Source organism: Panthera leo, chromosome A3, assembly GCF_018350215.1.
Source record: "Panthera leo isolate Ple1 chromosome A3, P.leo_Ple1_pat1.1, whole genome shotgun sequence".
NCBI lineage: Eukaryota > Metazoa > Chordata > Mammalia > Carnivora > Felidae > Panthera > Panthera leo.
In genome coordinates this window covers 133,750,914-133,768,483 of record NC_056681.1, presented here as the reverse complement: position 1 = coordinate 133,768,483, position 17,570 = coordinate 133,750,914, and the positions used below count along the sequence as shown (strand labels likewise).

The window sequence follows — 17,570 nt, the reverse complement described above, 5'->3', positions numbered from 1 at the left end:
CAGGGCGCCCTCCTTTCTGACCCTGGCCCGACGCCCTCCTCCTACGCCCTCTCCCTGCATGACTCCCACCCAGCGCCCAGGACACCATGGGAGCCCCACTGGCTCCCCCACTCGCCTGCCAGCGCTGCCCACAGCTTCGTGTCAGCCTTCCGCAAGCCTCAGACAGGGTATATGGCAAGTAAATGTTTATTGAACAAACAGATGGATCTTTATTACTTTCTTCCAGGAACTCGCTTGCCCCAAACACATAGCTTGTGACAAAACAAAGCCCAACCAGACCTCTTGCTTGATTACGATCTGCAAGCTGTGTGCACCTTCCACGTCTCTGAGTCTGGCGCCTGCCATCTCCCCTCTGCTCGCCCTCATGAAACAAGAATTCCGTTTCAGCCTCAGCTTAAGGGCCACCTCCTCCAGGAAGCCTTCTTTGATTTCCTCTTCTTCATTCAACAAACATTTCCTGACTGTCCCCCGCCCCCGCCCCGGGCTCAGGCACTTTGCAGGGCTGACAACAAGCAGAGAACAGGCAGGAGGGGTCCCTGCCTGGACTCTCAAGGAGCAGGTAAATGCTGCAGTGATTCATGCCCCCAACCGCCCCCAGTACCTCTGCCAGAACCCTGTTTGCAGAGCCCTTTCACCGATACATCCTTATAATTAGGTATCACCCATGCAACACGCACCCACACAAGGCACAATGCAGATTCTAACAGGCAATGAGAAAGGACTGAGTCGTGCCCATTAACCCACCCACTTCAAAGGAAAAGTTCCTCCGGAAAGGTTTGTTGAATAAGCAAAGCATAAAAAGAAACAGCAGGGGAACCTAGGTAAGGTTAGAAATGAAAGCTAACATCCATTGGAACTGAAAGGAGACCCCACTGCACGCTGACCAGAAGGACCAAACCCCGGAGCCCCGAGGACACCGCCCGCTGGGCCAGGGCGAGGAGAAGCAGGAACGCTCACTGGAGGGCGTGCAGAGGGGAGCGGCCACTCTGGGAGACAGCCGGGTGGCCCCTTACAAAACCAGACCGTTACCTTGTGACCCAGCGGTTGTGCTTCTCGGTGTTTGCCCCCAACGAGCTGGAAGCATATCCACATGAGAAGCTGCACATGACGTGCACAGCAGCTTTATTCCTAAGAGCCAAAGCTCGGGAGCGAGCAAGACGTCCTTCGGTAGCTGCGCTTATGGATAAATACGCTCCAGACACCGGAATATTATTCAGCACCGAAAAGAAATGAGCTGCGAGCCATGAAAAGATGTGGAAGAAACGTAAATGCATGTTTCTGGGTGAAATAATCCACTCTGCAAAGACCATGTGCTGCAGAACTCCAACTATATGATGTTCTGGGAAAGGTGAAATGATACTGTGAGAAGATCACTCAATCACTTATGGGATCAAGCTCCATGTCAGGCTCCCTCGGCCCCCTCTCCTCCGCTCTCTCTCTCTAGAAAAAAAAGAAATGTAAAAAAAATGTTGAAAACAATTTAAGTTTGCTTTAATGTTTATTTATTTCTTTTGAGAGAGACCACAAGTGTGCGAGCGGGGAGGGGCAGAGAGAGAGAGAGAATCTCAACCAGGCTCAAACTGGCCAGCAGCCTCCAAGCGTGGTGACATCTTGCATGGACAGAGGAATGGGGACCCCACGGGCCCTGGAGCCCGACTCCCTGGGTGCACATGTGGGCTTCTGCCTATTACCAGCTCTGTGAACTTGGGCACATTACTTCTCTTCTCTGTGCCTCAGTTTCCCCATCAGTAAAATGGGGGCAGTCATGCTTTCTAAGATCGCTGCGCCCTCTGAAGGAGGGATGCTCTCAGGCACTCCGCAGAGCTGACGTTTGGGAAGCCTGGCATGGGTGGCTGCTGTTAATATACTATCAGCTGTCACTTATCAAGCCCTGTGCCAAAACGTCTCTGTTCCTTAGCTTACCTCAGCCTCACCCGGCCCCCAAGGAAGCATTACAGTCTCCACGCTCAGATGGCTGTCCCAAGCCCGCCCAGGTAATGAGAGGGATCTGGACCAAGGATCCCTGCCTCCAAAGCCGTTGTGCCGCCCAGACTCTCGGGGTCAAAAGTCCCTGTGGAAGGTACCTCGCCCGCTGTAAGCAGCCCAGCTGACTGGCACATTCCTCAGGTGGCTTTGGCCTGGGAACAGCGAAGTCCTAGCTGCAGGAGGGGGGTGGGGGAAGCTGAGCAGAAAAGCCCCAGGTAATGTAAATGGAAACTCTAACCGACAGTCCTGCACCTGGTGTTTTGCATTTCCCAAGACAGCTGAAGGGATTGTGTAGGAAGCTTCACGCCTTGGAGGAAACCCGTCTGTGGCCATCGGGACAGCTGGACCGGGCCCCGAGCCGCTTCACATCCCCGCCTGGAAACACGGTTCGGTTCGGTGCGGGGGCTTATTTAAACGTCACCCCTCGGGTAACCTGGAACCCATCTGGGAGTCGCCCTACCCTCGGCTATAAGCGGACCCATTCCCACAGGGCGCTCCAGCTCCCGGCCTGGGCCTCAGGGAGGAGGGGGCCATGGCCTGTTCCCCACAGGCTCCTGGGGAATTAAAGGGAGCCCGCAGGGCCACCTGTCCAGGCTGCTCACCGGGAACTCTGAGCGTCCGGCTCCTTCTGATGCCAACTATGCGGGTAGCACACACCACAGACACAGGCATCACAAGGGAGGCGGTGCTCAAACAGATTACGTAAGCTGCCCAAGGTCGCACCTAACTGGAAGAAGCGGGACACAGAGCCAAGCCTGACTCCGAGGCCCTGGCACTTTCCCTGAGCAGGAAGTGGAGCCACCACAGTTTGGGGAAACCAGCCCGCATGGTCGCCGGGCATCAGCCGCCCTCTGCCACAGAGCACAAGCCTTGGCACTCCGGGGAAACCCCACACAGCAGAAGACAAGGTCTGTGGCCTTGAACTACAGAAAGCTGTGAGGCGGCCGTGCAACTGTGCAAATGACCAGAGCCAAATTCCTGCATCAGCAGAGCCGGCCCAGCTGTGTCAGACAGACAGACAAGCACGTGCGGAGCGGTCAGGGGCACGGTGGGGCTGGAGGAGGCCTCTGCAGCTGTGCGGGGGCGGGGCCGGTGCAGCCAGCCGGTGTCGGGCCGTAAGTGCTGATGCCCGCCCTAGGTGGCCGCTGAGAACGAGGAAGTAGGGTGGCAGGCCCGGCCAAGACCAGGCCCCACGACACGGCTGCAGGAAGAAGGTGGCCGGGAGGCCTTCCGATCCCGGTCAGAAATTTTCATTTGAAATGGGAGGCGGGTAGAGAGTGCCCTTCAGGGACACAAACCACAACAGTGCTGGATGGAGAGCCAGGACCTTGTGGATCCACGCGTGTCCCTGCAGGCAGCGAGCACATGAGGGGCTCAGAGGAAGCCCCCCACTTCCCCATTCTGGTGAGCTGGGCTGCAGTGCCCAGATCTGTGTCCCGCCCCCCTCCCCCCGCACAGTCTGGGTGCCATGGTTCCCCAGTCCCCAGAGAAGGTATAGCAATATTTGTTTGACTTACCTACTTACCACCTCCCCAAACTAGACTCATGCCCATCACGTGCTCCATTTCAGGAGGCTGCTCCGACTTGACTTACAAACCCTCCTGCCTACTGGAACTCTTTCTGAGAGGTGCCTCGAAGAACAAGAGAGGGCCTGGGGCGTCCGGGTGGCTCAGTCAGTTAAGCATCCGACTCTTGATTTCCTGCTCAGATCATGATCTCACGGTTCGTGAGTTTGAGCCCCGCGTCCGGCTCTGTGCTGGCAGCTCGGAGCCTGGAGCCTGCTTCGGATTCTGTGTCTCCCTCTCTCTCTCTGCCCCTCCCCAGCTTGCATGCATGCTCTCTCTCTCTCTCTCAAAATAAATAAATAAACTTTAAAACACACACACACACACACACACACACACACACACACACACAAGCAATACAGGCCCTGATGACGATTCCCCAGGAACAAAAAGTTCAAGAACTAAAAAGGCGAAATGAACCAAGGCCAGATGTTGACTACAGGCAACCTCCAAGTCAACTCACAGCTAAGCTCAGGCAGACGGGACACGTGGCTGTCTTTCCCAACCTGTCCCCCCGAAAGGTGCACCTCTCGGCCTCCCAGCCTCCACAACGGTGCCCCTCCTCTCACCAGGCGTGCCGTCCCTGCACGCAGGGTCCCTGGTCCCCTGGTGGATTCAGGGGGCACAACTCCCAAAGGGGGTGACGCCGGCTTAGCAAGCGGCCTCGAACTCTTGCTCTGACACCACGGATACATCACCAGGCAAACTGCCAGGAGCGGCACCCGCAGGGGAAATGGGCCAGGCAACATGAAAGCAAGAACAAAACCAAAACTGGGTGGGTTATTTTTATCACACTGTAGACTTGCAGCAAAGACCCAACAGCCAAAGGGGCATCCCAGGCGCCGGGCAGGTTTCTCTCAGCCTCTGTCCCTTCCCTCCTTCCGTCCCTCCAGCCCCCTCCTCAGGAAACCCAGAAAGTGGATCGGGTCAGAGCAAACCATCCCTCATTCTGCCTTCTCCACAGGAAAAACTAATTAGTCGCCAAATATTCGCAATGGGTAATTGCTACCTGAATTAATAAGGGCAAACAGCCGGCAAGAAAACAGTGGTTTACTATTTCTGAGCGTGCGCCTCTCTTCACCCGGAGCCCCAGGCTCTGCCGGGAGGGACGGGCTCTGGAGACACGACTCCCGTGGAAGCCTGCAGGAAGGGTGACGCGGCGGCCCGGGGCTGCCCCTGCTCCGGGGTCACTTCCAACACTGCTGTGGCTGGGAGTCACCCTGTCTCCTCTAACACGCAGCATGCGTGTGTGCACATACTCATGCACGTTCACATTTACGCAGATGCACACAGCACACACACAGGCATGTACCACCCACACCATACACGCACACATATATGGGCACTCACACCCGTGCACACAGCACACATGTAAAAGCATTATACACACGCACACACATATGGACAAACGCGCGCGCACGCACATACATACACATGTGCGCACGCACACCCATACGCACACACACAGGCACAAAGCACACACCAGGAACATCCAAGGGGCATCAAACCAGATTCTCACCCAGGATCTGCTTGCCCCGATTTCCCCAACAAGTTGCCCCAGTTTCCTCAGCTCTGACAAGGGGGTATGTAGACCACATTGAGGGGGGTGCAGACAGGAGGGAGAAGGGAGAGGAAGAGGAAAGTTGAGGAGATGCCACGGAAGGCTAGAAGAGACCTGCGGCAGCCCCCTCCACCCCACCCCAGCACAGACGCCAGAGTCACACCCAGAGTGCTTCTGGGGAGCCTGCTGAGCCCCACCACAGCCCTGCCGTGTGACCTCAGACACAGCACTTTCCCCCTCCGGGCCTGGGTTTCTGCCTGTGTGCAAATGGAACAGTTCTGAGGCGCTGCCCTCCAGGGAGGGTTCAGTTCAAGCTGGGGATCACCACGGTCTCCCCTGCCCTCGGCCCCTCCCCGCCCCTGCCCGACGAGCACTTTCCACAGGACTTCTCTGGCACACGACAGCGAGTAACTTCCGGGGGGAGGGGAGCCCAGGGCTCTCTGGAGGCGTCGCGGTGTCACAGGCAGCTTGGGCCACAGACATCCAGCCACCGACCGTGCTGTCAAGTCGGCCCAGGGGATTCTGGACTGTGTCTGCCACGGCTGCCCAAGCCGGATACGCTTCCATGTGAAGCTGCCCAGGACGCCGTGTCCGCATGATGCCGACAATCTGTCCTTCGGTTTTTACGTTTAATGACATGTTGTAAACAGCTCTCACGGCTGTGCGTGCAGAGCCCTTTTTCTACCAGACAAACAGTAATTCTCCGGAAGGCTCTATCACAGATCGAACCGAACCCCTATTAAGGCCACTGGCAATCTTTGACTTTCACAAGCATCACTATAATCATCTGCTTATAGGTACTCGTTCTGGATAAATAAAAAGTTCTCTGCGTGTAGAGATCTACATATATCTTTAAAGGTTCATATCTGCCTGGAAACAGAAGTCCGGCCCATCACACACCAGGCCATCAGCTGCGGCTCCTTCTGGGGCACGGGATTAGGAAAGAAAACTCAGGCTCTCGGTAAGCAATACTTTATGTTTATGAAGCGGAATGAGTACGGGGGGGAAATAAACGAAATGCAGTCACTGTCTAAACCTCTTCAGAAGTGGTTTTACCAGCAGGTCCGGATCTGGCAGGAGCAGAGCCACATAATCACGGAGCGAAGGGAGGAAGAGGGGAAACGTCCGGCAGAGGGAGAGGCCAGGAGCCACCGCTTTGTGGGGTCAGCTCTCCCCTGGGCTGGCGGGGACAGGACCTGGCTTCGAACCCTGCTCTGTGCACTCACCTGGCGCCTGGGTGTTGTTTCGCCTCGGAGGACTTCCATTTCCTCGTGTGTAACACGAGGTCAGCAGGTCAAACGGGCTCAACAGCGAGCACCCGGAACAGGGGGGCCGCCATCGGTGTCTGTCCTGCCGCCTTCTGCCCTGTTCCGGGTGCAGAGGAAAAGAAAAACTAATCTCACGGCTGCTCCTCAAGTCCTCACTCCTCTCCAGCCTCCCCCAGGGCCCCCAGCCCGGTCTCAGGGTTTACGGACCCTGTGGCCTTTCTTCTGAAGAGAGAGCCCCTGACAACACCACATCTTGGGGCCCAAACGTGAGCACATCTAGAAACCCCAAGATGACTGGGGCACCTGGGGGGCTCCATCGCTTAAGCGTCCGACTTCGGCTCAGGTCACAATCTCACAGTTTGTGGGTTCGAGCCCCGCGTCAGGCTCTGTGCTGACAGCTCGGAGCCTGGAGCCTGTTTCAGATTCCGTGTCTCCCTCTCTCTCTGCCCCTCCCCCACTCATGCTCTATCTCTCTCTCAAAAATAAATAAACATTAGAAATCCCAAGGTGATTAGTAACTAAGAAAGATAACCATCTTTGTCACGAATGATATATGGCAATAAACCTATTGGCCAGTGTTTTTGATTTATTTATTTTTCCAGGAAAACACAGTGAGCCAAGAACACAGAAACATAGCAACCCCAGGCCTGAGCAAGGGTGTTCTTAAAAATCCCCATCATGCTTACAGAGTTTAGTGATCTTCCCCCCTTCACGTGGACACACCCGGAGTTAGGAGTCAGGACCCCTGCAAACCCAAACGTGGAGGGAGGCCCGGCGGGCAAGAACCCACAGTGCGGTGGCCTCGCACATCAGTCCCGCTGTGGTCACCCAGCGCTGAGCAGCCCACACCCCCACCAGGATCCACAGGCGCCCACACCCGGCCAGGCCACTGAGTAATCCCAGCTCACCTACAGCCATGTGACCTCAGGAATCAATGACTTCAGCCAAAAGGCCCAGCTTCCCCATCTGTAAGGGAGCGTCTCCTTCCAGGGAGGTCGTCAGAGGATCCCATGAGCTAAAGTGGACCAGCTAGGGGGACAAGGACTGATGTCATCACATTCCTGCAGGTCTCAGGAGGCTGTTCACATCGTCAGATGAGCTCGGGTCTGTGAAATATGTGAGGACATGAAAAGCAGGGACTTTAGTCACCCAGGAGCCATCACTGGGTCCCCAACCAGCTGGACTCCCCAGGACTGGGAAGGAAGCTGAAGGAAGCTGCCCAGAATGGCCAGCAGTCACTGAGGCTCCGAAACGCTCCCTCCACCTGCTCAGCTCCTGCCCTCCCCACTGGCCTGCCTCCTCTCTGCCCCAAGAGCAGAGTCTCCCCAGTTCCCAACCTGAGAATCAGCTTTTGGCTCTCTCCAGGGAGACACTTTGAAGGCTTCAAGTGCCTCTCTCCAGGGAACATCAAAGACCATGGCACTTCCCACGGCATCCTTAAACCCAGTGACCTGCGAATGTCCGGCCTCACGGCACCTATAGGACATGACCTGACGGCCTCACTTCGATCAGTGAGTCACTGGCCCCCAGACCCCGTGCCCCAAATCCACCGCGAGGGCAGTGAGATGACTCCCCAAATGGAGGGGCTGAGATGCGTTATGCCTGGGATTTGCACCTTTCCCCCAATCAGTAAAAAGCTGTGTCTCTGTAAGTCTCTCATCTGCTTTTTTATGGGTTAATGGGTTAAACATTTTTAATTTTAGAAATAATTGCAAACAACTGAAGAGCCACTGGCTCCCAGCTCCTGATCTCGCCATGCAAAGGGGACAATATTTTTAGGCCTATTCAAGTTACCCACCCTGGCCGCGAATGAAATATTAATGAAAGGTTATGCTTGCAGCCTTCAGAAAATGATTACTCGAGACAGCAATTATATTTTCCCCCTTTCTGTGTAATAAAACTGCACCTCACTGCGCAGTAGGAATTAATAATTCCGAGCCCTGTTGTTACAGAGGCGGGCATCAAAGCGGAAGAGAAGGCATGCCCGAGAGGGAAAACACAAACACGTTTAGACCCACAAAGGAAGTGGGTGACTTCAACAGAGCAGGATTCTATATTCAGGGCTGGGATCATTTCTCAAGGTCATTAACTGCTCTAGCCGACTGAAAGAGTGGCCCAATTACAAAGCACACAGAGAAACAGAAATTAGAACAGGACATTAGCGACAGCCCCAACTCCGGGTCACTCGGCACGGCCCGCAGCCTGGCAGGTACCTGCAGCCAATCGGCCAACTCCCCAGAATCCTTCCAAGGGACTCGAAAACTCAGGACAGCCAACTGCCTTCAGAGCCAACAGCTTACTAGCTTCCCAGGCAATTTCCACATGAGCAGAAAGAGGACACCTTTCTCCTTCCAGCCTGGAAAAGAGCAATGAGAATAGCGGCCGTTTATTGAACACCTACTACTTGCCAGGCAAATACAGCGAGGCAGGAACTCCCATCTTCGTCTGATAGGAAAAAAGCACTGAAGCGCAGAGAGATTCGAAGACTTGCACAAGGTGACCCGGTAAACGGCAGAATTGGGATGTGAGCCGAATTCAAAGACGGGGAGGGCGGTCTGCGTCTGCCCTGCTCCCTGTTGTGTCCCCACGATAGCAGGGACTCAAGCAATTCTACTTATTTAACGAATGCGTTAAACTGAACAGAGCATCCATTTTCGGAAGGCAAACTCTGCAACTTGTCAACAGACTTGAAAAGAAAAATCAGTTGTGACTTTATTTTTTTCATACGGAACGCCTCGTGAATCTGGGTGTCATCCCAGCGCCCGGGCCACGCTAATCTTCTCTGTGTTGCTTCCATTTTAGTCTACGTGCTGTCGAAGCGAGCACGAGAAAAAACACTTGTGACTTTCCATACGTCCCAGGGTTCAGGGAACTGGGCTAGGCAGGGGAAAGGGCAGGCACGCAATTTTGCACACCCCGTGACAAAGGCACCCATCACTGCCCCCCCAGTGCAAGCTCTGATTTTGTCCCTGGTAGGGTGGTATAGGGTGTGAAGCAATTAGGGTTTTATTTTGTTCTGCGACAATGTGGAACTCAGAAATTTTTCATGACGCTCCCTTGAGAAACCTTGGGTGACCACATCAGATCATGCCCTGGCCCTCAGGGTGTGGGGGCTGCCTACCACCCTACAGCCCTTTAGGTAACTCTGGGGCAAATGAGAAAAACCTACGGCCTTGTCTTAGAGAACAAGGTCACAGGTTGCAACGGAACAGATATGTGGGTAGCTGTGACGTGGCCCAGATCATGTGGCCTGGAGCAGGGTGCCCAACAGGCAGGAGAGAATCTGCTGACCCTACCAGAGGTGGGAGAGCTGCTGAGGCAGGGGGAACAAAACTGTCCTGGGGTCACAGAGGTGGGGGTGAGGCCTTCCCCTTTGGCAGGGAAGAGCCGGGGTTCCCAAGAGCTGGGCTTGTAGAGAGAAGGGCCTAGGGAGGCCAGGAAATGGCCAGCGGGGTGATGGGGCCGACTGCCTGCTGGGTGGGTTCTTCGGGCCCCAGGATTCTTCTGGAAATTGCAGCACCTCTGTGTACATGGGAGGACCTGGGGCAGCCCTTTGTGAACCGAAAGCCAGGAGAGGGGGAGAGGATGTGAGACGGGGCTTGGAGAGACACTCAGAGAACTCACCCGCTCTTCAAGCAGAGGGAGCGTGCTGGGGTAGACTGAGTACTCCTTAAAGCAGACAGGCCGAGTGACAGAGCCCAGGCTGGTGAGAGGGCTAGCAGACAGCAGCCAGAGAAGGGACAGCCATTTGTTGAGTGTCCAGTAAGCGCTCGGGGCCGAATACAATGCCAGAAAGCACAAACACAGCCCCTGCGGGTCAAGCGGTGAACAGACATGTCAGTGCCTCCCGGGTACAGCCAGATGCAGCAACAAAGCCCCAAGTCCCGCTGGGGAATTGTGAGAGAGCCACGTGCCACAAAGGGCTCAGGTGAAGTGGACTGCGGCCCCGAGACACCGCCAACCCAAGGTCCCAGAGGACCCCCCAGACGGCCCTCTAGGATGAGGACACCCTGGAGGGAAGCAGGAATAACACCAAGGCCAGAGGCACCTGCTGGAGGGAAAGATGGAGAAAGGATCCCAGCACCTCCGGAAAAGGGCCAGGGCGCCAAACGGATCCACTGACACTTATCCTCCTTGGTCACAACATGGTCCCAGAGCCCAGAGGTGGCAAGCCCTTCCACCCCCACCTTCCTCCTGCCCTTGCTTAACCTCTTAGTCCTTCCCTGCTCAGCAGGACTTGGTCAGAGAGGCCACACGCAGGAAAGGCACAGTGGCAGAAGAGAGAAAGATGGGTGGCAGGTGGCCAGTCAGCCCTGGGACAGAGCAGCCCGAGGACGCCATTTACAGCATAACAGAGTTCCCCCAGGAAGCCCCCAGGGCCGTTACTGGCCTGCTTGACCGGCTTCCGGTCAAGGAGGCTCAGGACAGGCATGAGAGAGCAGGCAGGTCCACGCAGAGCCGCTGGACGGATCGCCACCGCAGGAGCTGAGCCAGGGCTGGGCTCCCTGGCTGGGGACAGCCTGACCGCGGGCGGTGGCCAGTGCTGACCACAGATGCCCCAGCCTTCACGTGCAACTGAGTGAGTGGCATCTGTGTGAAGAAGTGGGAATGTTCCAAGAACCAGATCCTCCTTCCCTCTTCCAGAAAATTGAGGTCATTTTCCAGGAATGTTGAAGAAGTCTAGAGCTGCCTTCCGCAGCCCTGAAATACAGGGCACTGTCCCAGTCACAGGTCCCCCAGCTCCTGTTCTGAGGGCAGGCAGTCCCCAGACGCGGGGGCCCGGGCTGCCACCACCCCCACCAGCCCCAAATCGGTAGGAAAGAGCCTTTCCTCTGCGTGTTGGAGCTGCTTCCTCCTCCCCCGCCCCAGGCCTCACCCAGCTTGGGGACTCAATGCCAGAGGACAGGCTAGGGGCGGCACACCTGCGCTGTGGGATGTGGGCCTGGCGGGGAGGAGGCCCCACTCCTGCCCTGGAGATGCCCCCTGACGGTGTTTTCTCCACCTGCTCACGGCCATGGGGAAGGGGCGCTCTGCCCGAGGCACGCGGGCATCACACACTCACGCGTTCCTCCCGTAACACGCCCTGGATGCCTCACGACGCGCGGGTCTTAAAACAGAAGCGGTCTCAGAGCTGGGGGGAGGGGGGTGGGGAGACTGGTGCTTACCCGACCCAACGCAGGGTGATGGCCAACCCAGGTCGGGACGGGGACAAGCGCCGGCGCGGGCCCACAGGGCGCAGAGGGGCATCCGCCCAGGACGGAGCGCCGGCCCGGGGTGCAGAGCAGGGAAAGGGAGGGAGGGTCCGCGGCCCGCGGGACCCCGGGGCTCGGCTGAGGGCGCCTCTCTAGAGCCTGGATTGAGGAAGCTGGGGTCAGAGCACCAGACAGGAGTCCCTGTTGCTGAATTCCCCTCGCAGACATCAGAGGCCAAGAGGAACACGCACTCGAGGCCACCCGCGCCGGCCCTTCCAGCTGGGTCAGAAAAACCGGTCGCCGCGTCCGCAGCGCGGGCGCAGGCGCAGGTTCCGCGGCGGGACCCGCCCGCCGCCTCTCACGGGAAGAGGCGGCGGGCCCCGGGGCGGGCCCGGGGCGGGGCTTGGAGAGGCCCCGCCCACCCCGCGCTCGCTGCGCCGCCCGCCCCGCCCGGGTTTCCACCTGGTGAACCTCCCAGCCTGGTCCGCCGTAAGCCCTCCGGGGCCTGCCTCCTGGCATCTCCCGAAACTCAAAATCACCTCTTTTTAAATCCCGTTTCTTTGCTCAAGACTTTTTTAGAGGAGGCCTTTCGTTATTCCTGGACCCAGATATAATTTTTCTCTCTTTTAATCACCCCACCTCCACACTCCCCCAAAACCCTACCCCCACCCTCGCAACTTGTGCGAACCTCTACGGCTGATCAGACTCTCTGTGCTTCAGGCAGATTCCCGGGGCCGCCCTGCCGCCGGACCCTGGGGGCTCCTTGAGGACCGTCTGTGGAATGGAATGGAGAGGACTCGCATCCCTTCCCCCGCGCGCACTTCCAGCTCCACACTGAGCCTTCCCCTGCCGACTCTCGTGACCCAGAGTAGGAACCCCGGGCCCTGCCTTTCGGTTGAAGTTTCCTCCGCCCTGCCTTGCGTTGTCCTCTGGCTCCTGGAAACCGCCGGGTTTGCCTCCCAAGTGCAGTCTTGGAGGGCATTTCCGCTGGTCTTTCGGGCACCGGACGTGTGCTGAGTGTTAGAGGACCAGTAGAGCCGTAAGACCCCGTTGGTCCGGCGCAAGGGTGTGCTGCAAGGTGGGAAGACCGTGACCCTTCAGGGCAGGCAGGCCAACTCTGCCTGCCACACACCATGATTGTGCTTAGGCAACCTCCCTGAGCCTCAGTTTCTTCAACTGTAAAATAGGGACAATAAATAGCTATCTGTAGACTTCCTGTAAGGATTGAAGAAAAGCGGGGGCACTTGCGGGCTGTCAGTACACATTAGCCATTATCGGATACCCAGTGCAGACTGGAGATTCGGAACACAAGCTCTGGACCCAGATTACCTGAGCCAAACCTTGCCTCCACCACGTGTTTATTGAGTAACCTTGGATAAGTTTCCTCACCTTTCTGTGCCTCGGTTTTCTCATCCATGAAATGGGTATAATATGCTTAACAGTCACACAGTTTCTGTTTGGGGGAGATGAAAAGTTTGGGAAATAGTGGTGGGGGCTGCAGAGCACTGTAAATGTAATTAATGTCACTGAATTGTCACTTCAAGTGGTTTCAATGGACATTTTTATGTTACGTATGATTTATCACAATTTTACAAAGCTGATAATGTAATCTATCAAGAAGCAATGAATCATATGATGTGGATTATGTCTCAATAAAACTGTTTTTAAAAAATAAAAATACGTGGAGGTGATATTTGGTGTTCAAGCCCTGAGTTAGGCTCTCTGCTGTCAGCATGGAGCTTGCTGTGGATCCCCTGGATCCTTTGGATCTCTCTCTCTCTCTCTCTCTCTCTCTCTGCCCCTCCCCAGCTTACACAGGCCAGTTCTCTCTCTGTCTCTCTCTCAAAAATAAACATTAAAAATTATTATTAATAATAATAATATATCTACCTGATAGGGTTGTGGGAAGGAGTTAAATGAGTCTGTACAGTACTTAGAACAGTGTCCAGGACTGTTGGGAAACACCCAGCCAGTGTTGGCTAGCATATCAAATATACATCATCCATCATTTAATTTAATCTTTATAAGAACCCTACAAGTTAAAAAGTAGTGTTACCTGTTTTACGGGTGAGAAAATTGTTGATGTAGGCACACATACCCTTCCTATCAGCTACTGGTTCTGTTTCTCCCGAGAACCCTCGTATTAGTCCAGAGACTAATACAAGCTGCAACCTTCCCGGTCCATTTGGAACTGGAGCGACCCACTCGCCGTTGCCACGAACCCGCACGGCACCAGAGCACCTGAAACGTGCCCTCGGTCACACACCTCAGCAGCAAGAGCTCAAGACTCCGTCGCTTTCCTGAGGAAGGAGAAGCACAACTGAGTTTGGGGATCTGTGAACGTTTGGGTTTTCTGGGGCCTTTTGCATTTTGTTTTAGGATCCTTTTTCATTACTGTTATTCAAACCACACAGAAATGTCTGGAATTTCCACTTCTAAGTTGGCCGCAAGTCACCTGACATGGACGGTGCAAGGTGACAATTGAAGATCCTGACATTTGAGAAGACATCGTGCTCAGAAACAGAAGGAAAGGTGGCCGTGTTGAAGGCGCCCCGGAAGTGATCAGGTTCCTGGCGACGGAGTGCGGAACTTGGTCCCCCAGAGATGGCACTGGGCACTTCTAGAAGAAGCTTTTCCTCCATGATACCAGCTCCCACATCCCTTCTTTTTTATTTTCCCCTATGTTTTTCATGTGTGGGTGGAGTTAGACTTCTTTTTTACTTTTTTTGTAAGTGTAACTTTAGTTTTTTTACAGTGTCATATTAGTTTCAGGTCTACCGTCTAGACGATTCCCTACATCACCGGGTGCTCATTACGGCAAGCGCACTCCTTAACCCCCATCACCTGTTTAACCCAAATCCCCACCAACCTCCCCTCTGGTGACCAGCAGATTGCTCTCTGTAATTAACAGTCTGTTTCTTGGTTTCTCTCTCCCTCTCTCTCTCTCTCTTTCCCTTTGCTTGTTCCTTAAATTCCACATATGAGTGAAATCATATGGTATTCCCACACCCTGTCCTCAACACAGCTCTGAGCTCACAAACAGGAGCCTGGCCCTCAGCTGCTGGCAACACAGGAGGAGACGCTGGGCTCCAAGAAAGGGGCTGGCAGGTCTCAGAGGCCGAGGGGCAGGAGGGAAGGCAGCGAGTAACGGTCCACCCCTCTGTAGGTGTCCAGCTTTGCCTGCCTCTTCCTAAAGTCGAATTCACATTGGACCCCTGGGGACGCCGGAGTAGGTCTGGGCAAGCCACAGGGGTCACAGTGCCAAGGGTCCAGGAGGCAGGATTCGAACCAAATTCAGAAGACAGAGCAATGGGTACAGAGCCAGGGGGACTTCTGGTTGGTTCGTTTACCGCTCAGAACAAGCCTAGGAGTTGAGAGCCGCAGGGTAGAGTAGAGAGAGGCTGCAGCAAGGGGGTGGGGCAGAGCCTGGGCGAGGTGGGGGCCAGGTGAGCAGCCGTCCACACCGACGTGGGTGGAGTCAGAGTCAGCCAGGGGCCAGGCCGGACCCCACAGGGGCCGCAAAGGCAGTCCTGGGTCAGATCACCCCCTCCAGAGCCAGAACAGCTCATTTCCAAGACAGGGCATGGAAGAGCTCAAGACAGCCAGCCACAAATCTTAAAGCCACCCCAAATTTGGGATGGGTGTGCCGCAAAACCCAAAGACTGGAGTTTGGAAGGTCAAAAACCTTGTCAACTCTACCCACTTTTGCCGTAAAGTGAGAAAACGAGGGGTGAGGGCAGACTCGGCACTTGGCGGTGCGGCAGGAATAGCAGGGTCTCCCTGGCTGCCCGGAGGCCTGCTCTGGGGCTGGGACCCCAGGTGTGAACACCAGGCCTCCCCAGGCAGACGCCCAGCCCAGCTGGAAGGGCACATCTGACCCTCCGAGGCTGCCGGCCTTACTCTGGGGTGAACCCGATCGAGACCCCAAGGAGTACAGCGTGCTGAGTGCGCACCAGAGAGGGGAGGAAGTGAGCGGTCCAACTTCTGCTTCCCCTCCCCCACCGGCCTTCCTGGGGGGGGGGGGGGGGGCCTTTCCCCATGTTCCTGGGGAAACTGGCTTTCCCCTAAGGGCTCTGCCTGCTAGAAGGCTGCCAGGCAGGATATACCAGCGGCACCGCCACGGCACAGACACCCTGTACTCCCAGATCCACCCCGTCTCCCCGGTCCCAGCTCATTGTCTCACTCAAGGTGTCCTCCAGCAGTAACAAATGTCACCATAGCTGCCAGCCCGCCGTAGCAGGCCCCAACCATGAGTGCCACGGAACAATGGCAGGGCTTTGCAGCAAGCCTGGGTGCTGCAGGGCCCAGGTACAACCAGGGGAAGCCCTCTGGTTCCCTCCCCGAAGCAGGGCTTTCCTCCTGAGTCCCGCCCGCCTCCCCCAGTTCCAGTCGCAGAGCCAACAGCTCCGTGATAAATACCGGTTTGGCACATTGCACTAAATGCCTAATCTCTCCAGTTCTTGAACCAACTTGGTGTAAGGCCATCTACGTTTTACAGATTTGGAAACCAGAACCCGGAGAGCCAGCCAGTCAAAGGCAGAGCCCCGTTTGAAGCCGGGTCCACCTTTCAGAGCCTCGTACCCCTCCCCTTAGAGCTTCTGGCCTTGAGCAGCCCTCCTCACCCTCCTCTGCTCAGGGTCCACACTGACCCCCCTGGCTTTCCCAGAGACCCACGGAGTCCCACAGGCCCTCAGGTCAAAAGCCTCCAAAACAGATCAGCCAGAACAGTCTTGCAACCCAAAGCATGACTAGAAGGAGAGAAGAAGAAAGGTGCCCGCGGCTCCGTGCTCCCTTTATCCTCTGTAACCAAAGTCCGGTCCCCTCTGCTCTTCCTGTCCTGGCTCACTGGGTGATCTCACTGTTGTTATCCCTCTTTCACAGACAGGAAACTAAGGCACAGAGAGGCTGCCTGGACCACCCAGGGTGTTAGTTAGCACCAGAGCTGGGACTTGAGCCCAAGTCACATGGCTCCAGGCCTGTCTCCCCAGGAAGAGCATCGCCTGGTGAGACCGATCTCAGTAGCCATCCTGCCTGCGGGACAGCCTGTCTTCCCTCCTCCAAAGCACGAAGCAGCTGGGCCATGCACACTGACTGCTTCCTGCAAGGAAGGGGGAGGAAGGACGGCCGTGTGAAACCCCGAAGGGCAGTGTAGTGTCTTTTGGACTCTAAGAAATTGTATCCTCTTCTACCTACTAGGAATAGTCCTGGAAGAGCCAGGATGGCCGGCTCATTGATCTGTGGACTCACGCTGGTCTGGGGGACGAGGTTGGAATACGCACCGGCCGCAGCCTCGTAGGACCATTAGGACACACGCTATAGCCCATTTCCTACAATCCAAGGAGAAACCTGCCCAGAGCTGGCAGGCCATCTGGCTACAGAAGAAATCTGAGCTAAAGAGACTTGCCTGATGCCATCAGTGCCCTGGGAGTGTCCAGGGAGATGGAAATCAACCCCACCCCCCTGCCCAGCACTGCAGTCAGAGGTGGTGGGTGCTCAGACCAGATGTTATTTAATGGAATGACGAATATTTACAACACCTTTAAACCTCTACAAGCTGAGAAGTCACAGTAAGGATGAGTCAGAGAATGAAGGTGGTGTAATGGCTCCCCTGAGAAAGGATGCCTGCCCTGTGACCCACAGATGGGTGCGACGTAGCCTTCTCTGTCCCCTCGCCTCCCGCCCATCACAGGCCTTGTGACATGTACCGCCTCTCCAAGCTCCTAAAATTTCTTCACACCGCTTTCTGGCTTTCTGGACGGCTTTGGAGGGAGCTGTTAGGTATGTGCTTTTTTAAGGCTGTGATTCTGTATTGTTAAAATCCCGCACTTGATAAAATGGCTGCTTATTTGCAATGAATCTCGATGTTCTAGAAGGTTCCTTCTTATAAATGGAAGCTGGTTCTTATAAATATTTGGTTAATTAGCCGTACTATTTAAAATAAATCGTTGCTCTCAGTTTTTATGGTGGTTAACAGTTTGTGAAGCAGTTTTTTTTTTAC

At 55.6% G+C, this 17,570-nt stretch overlaps 1 long non-coding RNA gene and 1 other non-coding gene across 2 annotated transcripts; both read right to left on the bottom strand.

Annotated features, from left to right (window-relative positions):
• Nucleotides 1–514: 514 nt before the first annotated feature.
• On the bottom strand, nt 515–11,896 carry LOC122215171. Its single transcript, XR_006200281.1, has 6 exons — nt 11,546–11,896; nt 10,005–10,190; nt 8,594–8,736; nt 7,289–7,486; nt 6,339–6,477; nt 515–1,440 (listed from the first exon to the last, which is right to left on the bottom strand). It is a non-coding gene; the product is annotated as an uncharacterized LOC122215171 (long non-coding RNA).
• LOC122216716 lies at nt 9,100–9,206 on the bottom strand. Its single transcript, XR_006201069.1, has one exon. It is a non-coding gene; the product is annotated as a U6 spliceosomal RNA (small nuclear RNA).
• Nucleotides 11,897–17,570: the final 5,674 nt, after the last annotated feature.